Source organism: Ursus arctos, unplaced genomic scaffold, assembly GCF_023065955.2.
Source record: "Ursus arctos isolate Adak ecotype North America unplaced genomic scaffold, UrsArc2.0 scaffold_262, whole genome shotgun sequence".
Lineage (NCBI taxonomy): Eukaryota > Metazoa > Chordata > Mammalia > Carnivora > Ursidae > Ursus > Ursus arctos.
In genome coordinates this window covers 25001-30769 of record NW_026622944.1, presented here as the reverse complement: position 1 = coordinate 30769, position 5769 = coordinate 25001, and positions in this window count along the sequence as shown.

Genomic DNA, 5769 nt, shown 5'->3' with positions numbered 1-5769 from the left:
GTGCTTGGTCTGTGGATGTCTGATTACCGTCCTCTGATGTCACGGGGAGGTGGGCCATCTTTCCTCCTTCGAGTGGCCTTTGAGCATTTGTCAAACCTCTGTTGGGCTTGGGCGTATCTGTTTGGGTATCTGTTCCGTGATAGCTCTTTGTCTGGCAACCTCACAGGTCTCTGTCGTCGCGTCTAGAAATAAGCATTAAGCCAGGGGCGACTTTATTTCCGAGTTTTGTTTTGTTTTCACTTGTTTTGTTTGAAATCACCGTAGCGATTTTAATTCCTTTTGCCCATCCGCTTGTTTATGTAATCTCCACACCCATCCAGTGTGGTGCTGGAACTCACAACCCCTGCAGATCAAGAGTCGCAGTCGCGTGGTCCTCCGACTGACCGAGCCAGCCTGGTGCCCTGAAATATGTGTACGTGCAAAGCAAATGTCAAGACGGCACCCACAAACTTTTTACCGCGAAACCGCCTTTGGATCGCCGCACTCTTGAGTTGAGGAAATACCGGTAAAGAACGTAGGTAGTTTAGCCCACTAAGGAAGAATCAACTTTAAAGGAAAACCTTCATTTCAAGTTTCTGATGTTTGGTCAGTTCTCTCAACTCAGTAGATGTCCAGCCTTCAGAGTTACGGTATTTGCTTGATTTCTCTCTTGTCCGCGTTTCCTCATTTACTTTCGCAGTGCTCAGGATGTATGGTGTACAGAGAACAGTTTTCATCCGTGTGTGTGTGTGTGTGTGTGTGTGTGTGTGTGTGTGTTCTGGTGGTGGCGGGGGGGGGGGGGATGTTGTGACTGTGGGATCAGGGATTCACACAGGTAAGAAGAAGGCAAAGAGAAAGGCTTGGAAAGGAAACCATTAAAAGCCCATGTTCAAATGGTGAAGGTGAATGTAATAAGAGTTCCCTTTAATCAAAGGAAGTCTTGCTGGAGGTTGCTTCTGCCCTCTCCTCCCTGGATAGGAGGGTGAGGTTTTTTTAAAGGTCCCTACGGGGCACAGAAAGCAGTAAAGCGCCATAGCACCTGGCTAGGATGCTGCTCTGCTGCCCTCTAATGTCGCATCCTCTGCTACTGTGGATGTTTTCCTCTGACTACTTCCTGTTTACAGGTGTTTATCTTTTTTTTTTCTTTCCATAATAAAGATTTTTATTTATTTGAGAAAGAGGGCGTGAGTGAGAGAGCACAAGCAGGGGGATCGGCAGAGGGAGGGAGAGAAGCAGACTCCCCACTGAGCAGGGAGCGTGATGGGGGGCTCTGTTCCAGGACCTTGGGGCTATGACCCGAGCCAAAGGCAGCTGCCCAACCAACCGACTGCACCACCCAGGCGCCCCAAGACAGGTGTATGTCTTGGATGCTTAATGCTGCTCCGCGTCTGTGGTTTGTGTGTTTGTTTTTTAAAGCTTTCTAATTTTAAGTAATCTCTATGCCCATCCAGCGTGGTGCTGGAACTCACGACCCCTGCGGATCAAGAGTCACCCGGTCCTCCTCCGACAGAGCCAGTCAGGTGCCCTGAAATACGTGTACTTGAAAGACGAAAAAAGGAAGAAAAAAAAAAAAACAAAAAACTTTTTTTCCTTTACACGCCAGAGGAAGTGCTACGCCTGGTTTTTCTTTTCTCCTTAATATCATGGAACATTTCATCATCAATTATTTACCTCTTCTCAAGCACCACCCACCCTCCCTTCCTCTCTTACCCCCCCCCCGCCCCCCCCCCCCCCCCCCCCGTGTCCTAGTGTTGGAATGCGCGGATGTCCCGGAGCTGGATTTGTTTAGTGAATGGCTATTTTAACTCCCTTCCTCCCCATTCCGCGCCTCCTCCTCCCCCCCCCGCCCCCCCCCACCGTGTGTTTCCGGGTTATGGTCACAGATGCTGAAACCGAGATATATGTGTGTGTGTGTGTGTGTGTGTGTGTGTGTGTGTATAATATATATATAATATTAAATATATTAAATATATTTAATAAATATATAATATATATTTATATATAATAAATATATTATTTATTTATATATTATATAAATAAAAATATAATAAATATACAATAAAATAAATATATATTTAAACATATTAAATGTATTTAATAAAAACGTTAAATATAAATATATTAATATATAATATTATATATATATATATATTTAAATACTGGTTGATTTATTTATTTGACAGAGAGAGAGAGACAGCCAGTGAGAGAGGGAGGGAACACAAGCAGGGGGAGTGGGAGAGGAAGAAGCAGGCTGCCATCGGAGGAGCCTGATGCGGGGCTCAATCCCAGAACGCCCGGATCATGCCCTGAGCCGAAGGCAGACGCTCAACGACTGAGCCACCCAGGCGGTTTCGGGGGAAACCGATATTCTTATCGCCACACCTGCCTTTGCACGGATGTTCCCCCATGCCTGTTTGTTGTCCTTGGATGTCATCGTGGTACACGCAGAGAGGGATTCAGTGTGCACCTTTCTGGGGGCGTGTGTCAATCACCCCCTTTCTGCCCTCCTGAGCTTTCTTCGTATGCTTGAGAGAGACTTCCTCCCCTTGAAATGATAGAAGAAAAATGGTTCAACCGTTGTTGTTCTAGGAGTACTCACACGGTCTCTGTTTTCCGTTCCCTGCCTGCCCCCCGAAATTTGTCTTAAGTCCTCCCAGAGGCCCAGGGCACCGCCCGTGTGCCGCTGTGGGAAGCCCGCGTAATGCCGGCCGGGCCTCTGGGGCCTGCCGGTGTCTGCGGGGAATTTTATTTTATTTTTTTAAGATTTTATTTATTTATTTCACAGAGAGAGAGAGAGAGAGAGAGAGAGAGAGAGACAGACAGACAGACAGGCAGGCAGACAGGCAGACAGGCAGACAGACAGACAGCGAGAGAGGGAACACAAGCAGGGGGAGCGGGAGAGGGAGAAGTAGGCTTCCCGGTGAGCAGGGAGCCCGACGGGGAGCTGGAAACCAGGACCCTGGGATCGTGACCCGAGCTGAAGGCAGACGCTTAGCGACTGAGCCACCCACGCGCGCCCCTTTGGGGAATTTTCCGCCCACGTCCGCTTCCGGCGGGGTCGTGCGTGCGTGCGTGGGCGTGCGTGCGTGGGCGTGAGCGCATGCGTACGCGCGTGTCCCGTGGCCAGCCGGCTCCCTTTCCGGCTGGAGCGGCCCAGACACGTTTTCCCGGTCTGCCCTGGGGTGCTGCAGCCGTGCCGCGCTGGTCGGGGGCTCCCGAGGCCGACGCCCCGGGTCCGCGCGCCCCACACCCTCTGCCCGCCCCTCCGAGGTGGGGCCGGGACAAGATCGGGTGGCCGGGCGGCCGGCTGTGCGCCTTCACGGGCCCGCGATCTGGATCTGTCTCGGTGTCCTTTGCGCCGGTTGTCGGGCGCCACCTGGCGGCCGCTTTTATATAGCGTCACCCTGCCAGAGCGTCGCCGATGTCCGTAAGGGATGGCATTTGGCTGCGGTCCCCAAGCCGGAGTTCCAGGAAGCCGGTGACACTAGCGTGATTGTCCCGCTCTCTCTGGGGTGTCGGCGCGCGATCGGCTCGCGGGAGATTGAACCTCCAGGCTTGTGAGGGTGTGACGCCGCCACCGCCTCGCTCCCTGAGAAGGGTGTGGGGGTCGCCTGGACGGGTCGACCAGCACCCACCGGTGTCCCCTCCTCGGCCCGTGGGGGAATGGGAGCGGGTGTGTCCGGCGCCCGGACGCCATCCGGCCGGTGGCTCCGGTCGGTCGTCGGGCCTTCCGTGTCGCGCGGTTTTCTCCCGTGTCGCGCTCGAGCCTTGAGAGGAAGCCCGTGGATGGCGTGACGGGCCCGGCCACGGGGCACGCGTGGGGTTCCGGTCGTCTGACCCGATTTTCTTACCAAGCTTTCCGAGGCCCGCTGCGGAGGTGGGGACCGGAGGGGACCGGAACGGACCGGACCGGATCGGGTCGCGAGGGGAGGCACGGATATGGCGCCCCAGGGGCCCGGCCGCGATTCCCATTGCGGTCCGGCCGTCGGGGACGCCTCCGTGGTATCGCCCCCTCCCCCCCCCAGTCCCAACTGGGAGTCGGGGACCGGCATGGGGCCGGCATGGGACAGGCGTGGGGCCGTCCTGAGGGCCGGGGAGCAGGGCGTCCACAGGTGCCTCCGCAGGACTTTGGTGATTTTTCTAAGTCCTGACGTGGGGACGACAGGCGGACTGGGGGAGGGCCTACCCGGCCCGCTCCACCTCCCGCGAGTCCCCCGTCGGTCCCGGCTGCCGCCACGCTCCCGGGGTCGACCAGATGGCCCTGGGGGCTCCAGGGGCCGGGGCTGATGGAACGGTGCTTGGGGCCGGTGGCCTGGCTACGGTCCCAGGAGGTCCCGGTGACTTGTGTCTAGGCCCCGGCAGTCGGCGTGGTGATTTTGTCACCTGAAATGAGCACTTTTTGTTGCCAGGTAGGTGCTGACACGCTGTGCTTTGGCGACTGTCGCCTTAGAGATGGGGACCTCTGGGCGTGTGCGGGGCGGGGGGGACCTCTGGGCTTGACCATGGTGCCAAGCCCGGCTGTGCCCTCGCTTACTTGAGCCGTCCGCGTGGGCCTGTGCGCCGGCTCGGGTGCCTCCAGATGGTCCAGGCCGTGGTGCCGCCTCCGGTCTCCAGCACCCGAGGGCGGTGTGGGCAGGCGGCGTGGGTGCTTTACCCCGTGCGCTCCCCACTGCGGGCACCTGGCTGCGGTCGTGACAACCCTTGTCCCGCAAGGCTCCGTGCCACGTGTCAGGCGTCCTCCTTCCTTGGGTTGTCCGGCTGCTCTCGCCCTGGGGTCGAGGGGTGCTGGCGAGGCTGAAAGCAGGTCCCTCTGGTTGCTGTCCTCGCCGGGCTTTCCCCCCCTCGGGACCTCCCTGGGCACATTCTGCCGATCGATGTGGTGATCTCGTGCTCTCCCGGGCCGGGCCTAAGCCGCGTCAGACGAGGGACGGACATTCATGGCGAATGGGACCGCTCTTCTCGTTCTGCCCGCGGGCCCTTCGCGCTCCTCCTCCTCCTCCGCCTGCTGTGGCGGTGCGGGGAGGGCGCGGGGGGGGGTGTGGACTCCGGCCCGACCCCGCCCTCCCACGTTCGGCCTCCTGGTGTCCGTGGGACCGGGGTCCTCTGACGCAGCGGACACTCTCGCTTGCCTTTCTTGGCTTCGTGTGGTGAGCGGCTCTCCCTGCCATGGGGAGGGCCGTCCCGACGCCGCGCTGCTCACCGCCTGGGCGTGCTGAGCGCGTTGCGCCTGGCCCTCCGTGGTGCCCCTGGAGCGCTCCAGGTTGTCTCAGGTGCCCGAGGCCGAGCGGTGGCGTCGTTTCCTGTTCCCAGCGACCCCCTCGGGCCACCGCTGTTGGTGGCGTAGTCCGAGGAGCGGGTGGTGGAGTCGGTAAGGGAGGACCACCTGCCCCCCCCATGGGGATGCGGGCGCCTCGTCGTCCCCCTGGCGCATGCCGTGCTGGGGGGGCCTGGACGTGGCGGGGTGTGTGAGCGATCGCGGCGGGCCGAGCCAGCGCTGTGGCGCTTGGCCAGCCGAGGGGTGCCGTTTCTTCGCCCCAGCATGCCACGTCCGTCTCCGCCTCTCGTGGCCTCGCCGGAGGCACGGAGCTCTTTCCGGGCGGTGACGCGAGCATGGTGTGCGTGGCGGGGCAAGGACGGTCTCCTTGTTGGGCCCCAGCCGTGAGCGCTCAGGATTGCCCTGTGCCTGCCCCTTGCCGCAGACCTACCCCCGCCCCCCGAGCCCTTGGCGGCCTTTGGAGAGCCGTTTAGCGGGGCCCGGTCGGGGGACGAATGGGTGGGGGCGATGCGCCC